The sequence below is a fragment of the Schistocerca nitens genome, chromosome 2 (genome assembly GCF_023898315.1).
Source record: "Schistocerca nitens isolate TAMUIC-IGC-003100 chromosome 2, iqSchNite1.1, whole genome shotgun sequence".
In the NCBI taxonomy this organism is placed as follows: Eukaryota; Metazoa; Arthropoda; class Insecta; order Orthoptera; family Acrididae; genus Schistocerca; species Schistocerca nitens.
Window position 1 is genome coordinate 1117830825 of NC_064615.1, and position 12165 is coordinate 1117842989.

The following is a 12165-nucleotide window of genomic DNA, read 5'->3' on the forward strand; positions in this document are numbered from 1 at the left end:
GCAATCGCGATAGGCTACAATCCGACCTTTATCAAAGTCGGAAACGTGATGGTACGCATTTCTCCTCCTTACACGAGGCATCACAACAACGTTTCACAAGGCAACGCCGGTCAACTGCTGTTTGTGTTGAAAGGTGGCTACACTGAGCAACAGGCCAGAGATCGCGCTAGAGAGTATTGTTCCGCCGCCTCCACTGGCAGTGATTATTGAGAACTCGTAGTGGGCAGTGCTTTGGGAGAACTCGTGGTAGTCAGTGCTGAGATGTCGTAGTGAGGAGTGTTTGTTGAGATGAGCTAGTAGGCAGTGCTTGCTGAGATGTGATACTGAAAAGTTCTTGTTGAGATGTGATAGTAGCGAGTCGGTGTGGAGAGATTGTAATGTCTAGAGTGCTTTTCATCAATATAAATTAAGGTAACAAACTACTTTTCTTTTCTTTCTATCACTTCCTTCGAAAGAGGTGTTCCGGCATACAACACCTCTATGTATTCTTTCCATCTCTTCTGTCGTTAATTTCGTATTCCGAAAATTTTTCGATTGTGAAAAATTTTGAACTGGTTCCGGACTATTTTCCCGACTTATTAAATTGTTTTCCACTTCATTATTCATATCACTGTTCTTCTGTGTTGGCGAGTTCGCCATGTTAACAATTTCGTTATCCTGACTATTCATCATTTTTACCTTTTTCATCGATCGTGTAATCATTTACAAATACAAAACTCGTCACTGTACGAATTACACACAATGACTCCTCATCTCCAACAATACCATTCACACGAAATGTTTCCCTCAAACACGATTAACGAACAATTGAAATAATTGCACTAAATTGTCAAACCCGTAGACAAGACAATAAAAATTAAATTTTGAAAAATCCATCAGAAGAATGCCAATTACCAAATCTACACATGCAATATAGACTACAATTACTAACTACAAATTACTACAACAATACTACTGTCTACTATTTTTACAATCAGAAGAATTCCAAGGGACGATCCGAAGCAGCGGTCGCCACGTGCATGGGGGCTTAATTAAGATACAATGAAAATAATTTTAATTTTTTGTTTCAGTAGCTGTCTGTTCGGTTACGAAGTCTCGTAACGGTTGGCCCTGACTAGTATTATTACGCAATCTGACTGCATAGAACAACAACAAAGAATGAAATGGAAATTTTCATTAACACAATTAATTAATTAAGTCCCCAGCAACTATAAAACCTACGAAACCAAAGCACAAGTGTAACTGTTCTGTGTGTGGAAGTATGACTCAACGTACGCATCTGGCACGGTTCTTCTTCAATAAAACAAGAAATTTTAAATATCATTTACACTGAATTAATTAAAGAAAATAAAAATACCATAATTACTCAAGAGAACCAGAATTACACTCTAATACAAGAACACAGGCCAGATGCTTTGTTGACTGAACCTGTAATGACGCATTATTCAGGACATTGAAATAATGAGAAAGAAAAGAAAAGTAGTTTGTTACCTTAATTTATATTGATGAAAAGCACTCTAGACATTACAGTCTCTCCACACCGACTCGCTACTATCACATCTCAACAAGAACTTTTCAGTATCACATCTCAGCAAGCACTGCCTACTAGCTCATCTCAACAAACACTCCTCACTACGACATCTCAGCACTGACTACCACGAGTTCTCCCAAAGCACTGCACACTACGAGTTCTCAATAATCACTGCCAGTGGAGGCGGCGGAACAATACTCTCTAGCGCGATCTCTGGCGCTGTGGCTCAGTGTAGCCACCTTTCAGTGTATGAGAAATCGGTTGGAAACTTTTCTCATGTCAGCACGTTGTAGGTGTAGCCACCGGCGCCAACCTTGTGTGAATGCTCTGAAAAGCTAATCATTTGCATATCATAGCATCTTCTTCCTGTCGGTTAAATTTCGTGTCTGTAGCACGTCATCTTCGTGGTGTAGCAATTTTAATGGCCCGTAGTGTATTAGTGAAAGACTGCAACAGTGTCTTACTCTATGTTTCATCCAAGCACTTCGTTCTTGGTCTTCCAATCTTATTCATTCCCTATTTTGTAAATACTTTATATTACCCATCTATCCTCATAGCTTACTCCTATTTTTCTCAGAATTTTTATACCCCACTATCTTCATATTTTACTCCTATCTTTCTCAGAATTTGGAACGGACTAAACCATTTACAACAGTCGAACGCTTTTTCTAGGGATTTCCAGCGGGACTTCTGCAGCATAGTCGAAACAAGCTTTGCAACATGTGAGTGGGCATTATCCTGCAATAGAATGATGCTGTTCGTCGATACTCATGGGTGTTTGGGCCTGATGGGCAAGTGGACACTTTGCAAAGATTTAAAACTGACGTTACCACTTATTCATCTGCCAGTAAATTCTTATCATGTTCCCATTCAAGCCCACTTACCTCCACTTTATCTAAAGAGAGCGTTGGCATTTTTATTTCTTTGTTTTGGCTTTGGGTTACAAGAAACATACAGCAAACAACGGCTATAAAGTGCCTAAGAAACATAATAACAAAAAAGCAGAATAGAACAAAATTACGAATCTGGCATACAAACACACTCTTAAAATAAAATAAGAGCACAATTAGACAAGCACTAGATAGTTGTCGGCAATGATAACAATGACATCGGAGCAGAATTACAAACAGCACTATACAACAACATAATGGCAAACATGCATATGCTCTTAAGATAAAAGACAAAACATGAAAGGGCAAATACCGTACGTCATGCCATAAGTACAGCAATAGCTGAAGAAGAAAATTGCGGATAACATCATATAACACTATGAGAAAAGTACCATTCAGACAGACGTACTTAATGTAAAAGAAAAACCCAAAATGATAAGCACAATACAACCAACGGTATGCACAATAGTGCCAGTAGAACAGTGATATAAAATGTACAAGAGAGCAATAATGAAAATTTAATGTACAAATAAAGATCTGTACGCAAATTAAAACACAAAATTAAACCACCGATTACGAACAGGACTGATACCATATGAAAATGAAGACCTCGGAAATTCGTAAATTAAATTTGGATGCCAGTGGCTTTTATATAACCTGTGAACAAGCTTTCACTAGCATGGTATTGGTGGGCGTTGATTTCATATCAAGATAACAGGACAAGATGAATCACTTTATAATGGATGACATTATAACCTAAGACAAAGCTGAACTTTATAATGAGTCAAGAGCATAATCGGTTACGTTTCCTACAGTCCTCGACCAAGCATAACAAGATATTCAGTGTTATGCACCTTGTCGATGAGGTATGCATCATGTTGTGTGCACGTGAGCTTGGTGTCGAAGAAATAGATACCAAGGAGCTTGGCATGTAACCGAACAGGAAAAGCGTGTGGACCAAGCTGAAGGTCAGATGAGAAGTCATTGTGCCGTTTGCTAATGAATATGAAAACAACTGATTTTCTAGCTGACAAAGTGAGACAATTTTTGAACTCACATGCGGCCAGCGTATCACATTCATCGATAAGCCATAAGTACGTCACACAAAAGCAGGACGAGTGAGCGTATAAGCAGACGTCGTCCGCATACTGAACAACTTAGATGACGAGGCTGAATCCCTGTAGGAGGGCAGGAGACACTATGTGCGGTCCATACAACATACTGTCCTGATCGCGGATATATACAGTATGAGAACCAAGAAAACTGTATGTTGTTGTTGTAGTCTTCAGTCCTGAGACTGGTTTGATGCAGCTCTCCATGCTACTCTATCCTGTGCAAGCTTCTTCATCTCCAGTACTTACTGTAACCTACATCCTTCTGAATCTGCTTAGTGTATTCATCTCTTGGTCTCCCTCTACGATTTTTACCCTCCACGCTGCCCTCCAATGCTAAATTTGTGATCCATTGGGGCCTCATAACATGTCCTACCAACCGGTCCCTTCTTCTTGTCAAGTTGTGCTACAAACTCCTCTTGTCCCCCATTCTATTCAATACCGCCTCATTAGTTATGTGATCTATCCATCTAACCTTCAGCATTCTTCTGCAGCACCACATTTCGAAAGCTTCTATTCTCTTCGTGTCCAAGCTATTTATCGTCCATGTTTCACTTCCATACATGGCTACACTCCATACAAATACTTCCAGAAACGACTTCCTGACACTTAAATCTATACTCGATGTTAACAAATTTCTCTTCTTCAGAAACGCTTTCCTTGCCATTGCCGGTCTACATTTTATATCTTCTCTACATCGACCATCATCAGTTATTTGCTCCCCAAATAGCAAAACTCCTTTACTACTTTAAGTGTCTCATTTCCTAATCTAATCCCCTCAACATCACCCGACTTAATTCGACTACATTCCATTATTTTCGTTTTGATTTTGTTGATGTTCATCTTATATCCTCCTTTCAAGACACTATCCATTCTGTTCAACTGCTCTTCCAAGTCCTTTGCTGTCTCTGACAGAATTACAATGTCATCGGCGAACCTAAAAGTTTTTATTTCTTCTCCATGGATTTTAATTCCTACTCCGAATTTATCTTTTGTTTCCTTTACTGCTTGTTCAATATACCGAGTGAATAACATTGGGGAGAGGCTACAACCCTGTCTCACTCCATTCCCAACCACTGCTTCCCTTTCATGTCCCTCGACTCTTATAACTGCCATCTGGTTTCTGTACAAATTGTAAATAGCCTTTCGTTGCCTGTATTTTACCCCTGCCACCTTTAGAATTTGAAAGAGAGTATTCCAGTCAACATTGTCAAAAGCTTTCTCTAAGTCTACAAATGCTAGAATCGTAGATTTGCCTTTCCTTAATCTATTTTGTAAGATAAGTTGTAAGGTCAGTATTGCCTCACGTGTTCCAACATTTCTACGGAATCCAAACTGATCTTCCCCGACTTCGGCTTCTACCAGTTTTTCCGTTCGTCTGTATATAATCCGCAAAATAACCACTGGGAGGTGCAGCAGTTGCAATTTATTGATAAGTTCAGAGATCTGGACATTGTCGTACACCCTCGAAAATTCAAGAAACAAGGCCGTTAAATACCCACTAGTCAAGAACGTGTTTTCAGTGGCCATCGCGAGCGAAGTAATATTATCATAAGCACTTCTGCCCTTGCAGAAGAGACTTGCGTCCGCGGGAGCAAGTTTTCGTGTTCCAGCCACCACTAAAACCAAAGATTGAGGGGACGTTGGAAGTCTTACACACGCAGGACGTCAGTGCAATTGCGCGTTACGATGTCGCTTGGCCAGGGTCTTTCCCAGGCTTCAGTATGGGCACCAATATCTGATTCTTCTGCCATAGGGAACGTTCCTATCCCTATCATTCACAAGATTTTGCATCCTCAGACAAATGTAGAACAATGGAGTAGCGTATCTGGTCATAGCCAGGCGAGGTATCTGATGAGGACGTCAGGTCCACTCGAGGAGCCGATTCGAGCCGTGGCAGCCGGAGCATGCAGGTCGTCGTAGCAGAGCGCTGAGGGGGTCGCCAGCCACCGTTAGCCCCCACCACAGAACAAAGGCAGCAGCGGCCATCGGACGAGTCGAAGCATCCAGACATAGGAGATAGGCCGGGAATCAACGATAGCTGTTGCCGCTAAAACGGTAACCTCCAGAAAAGCAATTGTCGTTTATATCAAAAAAGCAAAAGTGTCGAATACCGTTTCGTCATGGCAGCGAAACGAATCTAAGGCGATAAAGCCACAGTTCCATTCACCATATAGCGCAGCACGGCAGAGCAGCTCTGCCCCCCTCTATAGGGACAAATCCGTGCCAGGGCCGGCAGCACTGCTCCGTAACCGGCGCACGAGTAGATAGGGCTGACCACTCCCGTGGATACCTTCAGGCGTCAAAGCAAGGTGCCAACCAAGCGGGAACTAAGTGCCCCAAGTGCGGCCACACATGCCTAAGTATTTAGACTACCGAGCTGACAACACGCCAGCGCACCATCAAAATCAAAACCGATCCGAGATGACTGGACGACCGACTGGTGACCCCCCCCCAACCCCACTACCATCAGCCCAGCATCCCCAGATGACATACCATCGGCACAACGGGATCCGAGGAGCCAGACCCCGTCGTCGAGAGGTACCTCACCGAGCTCCTACTGCAGCACGCCGCCACGAAGACCCACAGTGTCCACCTATGAAATATTCAGCTTGCCACGAGAAACCACACAAAACACCATCGCAACAACCTTCAAACAATTCGCCAGCACAAATATGGAGGCAAACATTGTAAATATCAATGTCGGGAGAGGCCTCTCCACAATAATAAAATACGCGTCCGAGGAAGCTGCGCCAACCCTGCAAACCTTCTTCCGCAACCACAGCTCCCCAGCAGTTAAAGTGCAGCTGCTCCCACCCAGGGAACCACTACAACGCAGGCAACTGAGCAAGCCCTCTCTTAGCGCAGTAATCAAGGGTGTAGAGCAAGAGGTGGATGAGGAAGAAGTAAAACAACAGCTGATCGAGCAGGGATTGAAGGTCCACAAAACCTGGCGAATCACCTCCCGCGAAACTGGTGGGCCAACGATGAAATTCCGAGTACTGACTCACGATCCTGACACCATCGACAGAATGTTAAACGATGGTGTCAAGATTGACTACAAAGTACGAGCGGTAGAACCATCGAACCTTTTGCCCCCCCCCCCCCCCCCCAGCCAGCGCAATGCGGTCGATGTTTGTCATTCGACCACAAAACGCACGGCTGCGTGGCCAAGCCAAAATGCCCACAGTGCAGCGGCGAACACACGCTCTCAAGGTGTAACGCGCCTCCACACAACACAAAATGCGCGAACTGCGGAGAGAGCCACTCTGCACTATCACTGTAATGCCAGAGCCGACCGAAAGAAGCAGTTAACACCTATGCACAAGCCGTCATAAAAACGATTGACGAACCTGCCCCACGCCCCCAAACAACAACAGAACTGAAAGAAGAGGCAGTTATGAAGGAAGACTTCATTCACACACTTACTATCGTCCTTCCCAACGTCTTCCAAGACAGGAAACACGAAATTAAGACTGCCCTGCGCCAAACTATTAGACAACTCCTAAACAAAGATCTGGAAGTGACACAAAGCAACAACAGGGTCCACGTCACAATTACAGACACGGCGTGAACAACTCCCCCCCCCCCCCCTACAACGGTCAGAAGCACGATGGGGGGACCGATAGAGAACGACAGCGCCAACATCATGTTTGTGAATGTCCAAGGGCTGCGAAACAGATAACATGCACTTATGCACAGCATGCATCAACACAAGATACACACCCTTGGCGTGGCCGAAACATGGCTACGCCCAACAATACTGCAAACTAAGTAGATACACCTGCCATTCCAAAAATAGACCCGACGGCAGGGGGGGGGGGGGGGCGTAGCAATATACACAGCAATTTCCCAGTTGTAGAGGTGCCCCTCCAGCAGCAATTACAGGATACGGAAGCTGTCGTGGTGCAAATCAGGACACAACAAAGATGCAAGCTGACTGTCGCATGTTTGTACAACCCACCCGGACACCCCATCCCACAAGACTTCTTGCAGTACTTGATGAAGACCTACAATAAATTCATCCTGCTGACCGACCTGAACGCACGCCACAAGCAACTAGGCTGCACAGCAACGAACGACAATGGACGAGCACTCTTTGACATACTAACAACCGACCCGATATCCAGACTTGCACTCGACCAACATTCATCGGACACCGCGGCTCCTCCACCCCAGACCATATCCTCCATAGCCCGATCCTAACCAAAAACCTCACAAATCCATTCCTAGGAGACCCCATAACCAGCGACCATCTCCCCATCATATTCGCCACAACCGCTATAAACCCACCACCGCCTCACCCCACACAACGCAACATCCGCCTATACGCAAAAGCCGACTGGAGGAAATTCAAAACCATCATACAAGACGAACTAGCACTGCCAACTACCCTGACAGACAACGCCGACCTGGAATACCTAAACGAACGACTAGAAACCACTTTCACAACAGCAATAGACGAGGCAATCCCACAAAAGACAATAGAGAACTGGAGGCCCACCATTCCGGCGGAGGCGCTAGCGATCCTAAGGCGGAAAAGGCAACTACAGCGCGAAATTAGACGTACAAATAACCCAGACTTAAGACGGCAGTGGAACCGACTAAACGCACAAGCGAAACGCATAATCTCCCAGCACAAACAAAAATAGTGGGACGACACCTGCCGCCAACTCAACTACAAAGAAGGCAGAAAATTCTGGAACAAATTCAAGACGCTGACTGGACAAAAGAAACCCCCCAACCAGACACTAATAGTAGACAACGAACCAATCACAGACCCTAAAACACAAGCAGACACATTCCAGAACGCCCTCCGAATCATCCACTCCTTCCCAACAGACGCCAAGTTCGACAACGACTTCTACCGACACGTAGAGAACCAGCTCCCTGACCTACTAACAAGTCCAACAGCAGAAACAGAAGACACCTCCGAACTGACCAAACCTATAACAGACGCTGAAATCACCAACGCAATACAGACCGGACGGAACTCAGCCCCAGGACAAAACAACATCAAACGTATCCACCTGCAGAACGCCCCCCTACCTGCCATAACCCCAATCCTCTCACTGATGTTCAACTACTGCCTAACGAGAGAAACAATCCCGACTGCGTGGAAGACAAGTAAGACCACAATGATCCCCAAACCCGACAAACCACGAACGGACCCCCTCTCCTACCGACCTATACTGATCGATAGACTGCGAAAATAAGTGGACAGCAAACCACTACTCCCCCTACTCCAAGGCGGCTTCCGCCCCAACCACTCCACCACAGACCCACTTCTGAAACTGACATGTGACATCAGCCAGATCAACAGATCGCACTGTACGCTAGCCATATTCCTGGGCATCGAGCGCGCCTTCGACCGTCTATGGCACAATGGGCTCCTGTTCAAACTGCTCAAACTCGGCATCCCACCGAAATTCGTACGCCTAATAAAAACTCAAATCACCGGACGACACAGCAGAGTACATGTGCAAGACGCCACCTCTGAGCCATTCACCCCAGAGGCAGGAGTCCCACAAGGTGCAATATCATCCCAGCTACTGTACGCGCTATACACACACGACATACCGACCCCAACAGACCAACACGAAAAAATCGCCCTATATGCAGATGACACTGCATATTGGTGCACAGGACTCAGAACTGACGTAATACAAAGAAAAGCTGCAAAATACCTGACCAGACTAGAGACATGGATGACTAAATGGAGAATCCGACCTAACCCGACTGAAACACTAGTCCTATTCCAACACCGCAACATGACGAGAAAACGACAGCAAAAACAAGAAGACATAACACTCCGACTATGGAACGAACCCCTACAACTGACTGACAACGCGAGGTACCTCGGTGTCTACCTAGACAAGCACCTCAACTACCAAGCCCACCTGCAATACCTGCTCAACAAAACGAGGAAACGACAACAGTTAATCCGACAAGTGCAAGGACGACTGTATGGCTGCTCCACCAGGACAGCCATGCACACATACAAGACATACATACGACCAATATACGAATACGCCGCTGCACCACTAGGCGGAATACCAAAGACAATAGCAAACAGACTGTACTCGACAGAACGGCGACTACTACGCAGCAAAGCAGAACTACGATGCCGCGCCCCTAGCGACGAAGTATACGAGGCGACAGAAATAACCCCACTGCAAACATGACTGACAAAACTCAGGGCAAGATACGGCTCACACATCCTACACAAACGACCCGATATGGAAGACATTCTGACGACCAAGCCACGCACAGCAAGACGCCCGAAAAAGAAATACATTTACCCGGCGCGTACAGTAGCACAAAATACAACAACTGAGTTCCCCGACTTAGCACCCACAATGACACAACTGACAGGAGGCGAAACCACCCTACCCCACCTAGACAAAAGACAATAGCACAGCAACAAATTACCTAGTGCACCACGGCAGCCCCTCACACTCAACACACAACACACCCCATAGAACAAAACACAATAACATTAAGGAAATCATAGACAAGATAAGAACTATTGTTAACAAAAAAACAGCTCCAAGTACCACCAAAGGGAAAGGAGAATATGTAAAACTAGATATAAGGCAAAAAACATTGTAGCAACCAGCTCCAAGTACTGCAAAACAAGAAAGGAGAACTTGTAAACATTAGTATTAAGATTAGTCTATGCTAGAATATATCATCCAAAACAACACTGCCCCACAACGTACACCATCACGTAGAAGTATAACAGAGGAAAAAATAAGTGTAAGCGCTGTAAGAAATCCCCCATTAGAATAATGTGTCACTTCCAGTTATAAACTAGTTTCAATTAAGTAAACAATTAGTTTTATTAAGTTAGTTATATTGTTAAACATGTTCAGTTGATGCATAACTAAATCAATCAATATTCTCCCACACTATATACACCATAAAGTAACGTAAAATTAAAGATACCCAACATAAAATAATAGCATGTAGTCAGATATATAAGAAAAATGGAAATAAATAAATTAAAAATTGTACCCTATGGCTGATAAAGGGCAAACAGACAGCCCTAAAACAGCCCGCCTTCTCCCCTCAGGAGAAGGAATGAAAAGTGCTAAAAAAGAAAAACTAAAAAAAAAAAAAAAACACTCGAGGAGCAGTCTCAGGTCGCACCTGATGAAGGTTACGAGCTACGTGACCGAAATATCGTGCAAGTACGACGCTGATATCCAGCAGAACACCCGACAACCCAAGATGTCATTAGATCGCCGGGAAAGCCTGAAGAGTTACATAATGTACCTTGCTTGCGGAGACGCCACGGTGGGTAATGACGATAGTTGCTCATACCGTGACCAATCTGCCTGCATAACCTTCCATTTACGAGATGGACTATAGGCCGTGACAGCCGTTGCAGCGAAAGTCGATATAACAAGAGCGTAGCGGCTAGATCTCATAACATGGGAAAGACTTGTTCATGTAAAAAACGAAGAAAGTGACGCCGAACACAGAGTCAGATCGACGGCAGATGGTCTCTGCCCAAGTAATGGAAGTAACGTAGGAGAGATCCATCATTGATAAAGGTAAGATTCAACTCATCCAGAGTCTCAAAGATTCCGTCACCCAACGTATCATTGTCGGCACAGCCCCACAGTCTGCTGTGAACGTTAAACTCCCACAAAATAAAAACTTAGGTTCCAACTGCTGAACCAGTGTCTGTAAATAGCCACGATGGTTAGGCGACCCATCAAATAGAAAGCCTGGCCGCTGTCGCTTGAAAACTGTCAGTAGCCTCGTGGGATACCTTTACTGCCCGCCGCAGTGGCCGAGCGGTTCTAGGCACTATAGCCTGGAACTGCGCGACCGCTACGGTCGCAGGTTCGAATCCTGCCTCGGGCATGGATGTGTGTGATGTCCTTAGGTTAGTTAGGTTTAAGTAGTTCTAAGTTCTAGGGGACTGATGACCTCAGAAGTTAAGTCCCATAGTGCTCAGAGACATTTGAACCATTTGATACCTTTACTGGTCTGTGATACAGTCCGTTATTAAAGAAGAGTGCGACACCTCCTCTACCATCTACTCTGTCTTGGCGATAAACCTGGTATCCTCGAAAAGAGACAACAGAACCTGGTTAACAACACGTCTCTGAGATGGCCGCCACTGCTGTCTTCCGCATCCAAAGTTCACGTTGAAGGACTCCTTTAATGGCAATGACAGATAGTGCATTCCATTCGAGGATCCTAAGGCCCGCCACAGCTGCTAGGCGTAAGCAGGATCGTCAATAGTTGTCGTATAGGCTGTATCTGTGAAGTTACAGATGGCTGTGTTTTCGCATCTTCCAAGAGGTGCGTGATAAACGAGATAATGTATTCGATGACATCTTCTTGTTATTACAAAGTGGCGGAGGTCGTTGATCGTATTGAGGAGGATATGAGTTGGGTGGTAGCGGGACTTGGGACAGATGACGAGAGACAGAATACTCCTGACGAAAGTCTGAGCATCCATGTCAACAGGCTGGCCTAAGAGCACACCATTTCGATGGGCCTCCCATGCCAGAGATGGCACCCAATATGTCTGCCGACTGTAAGTCGTGTTAACGATACGCGGCACACTGAGGGAGAGAGCCAAACTGGGACGACACCGGCTGTGGCGTTGGTG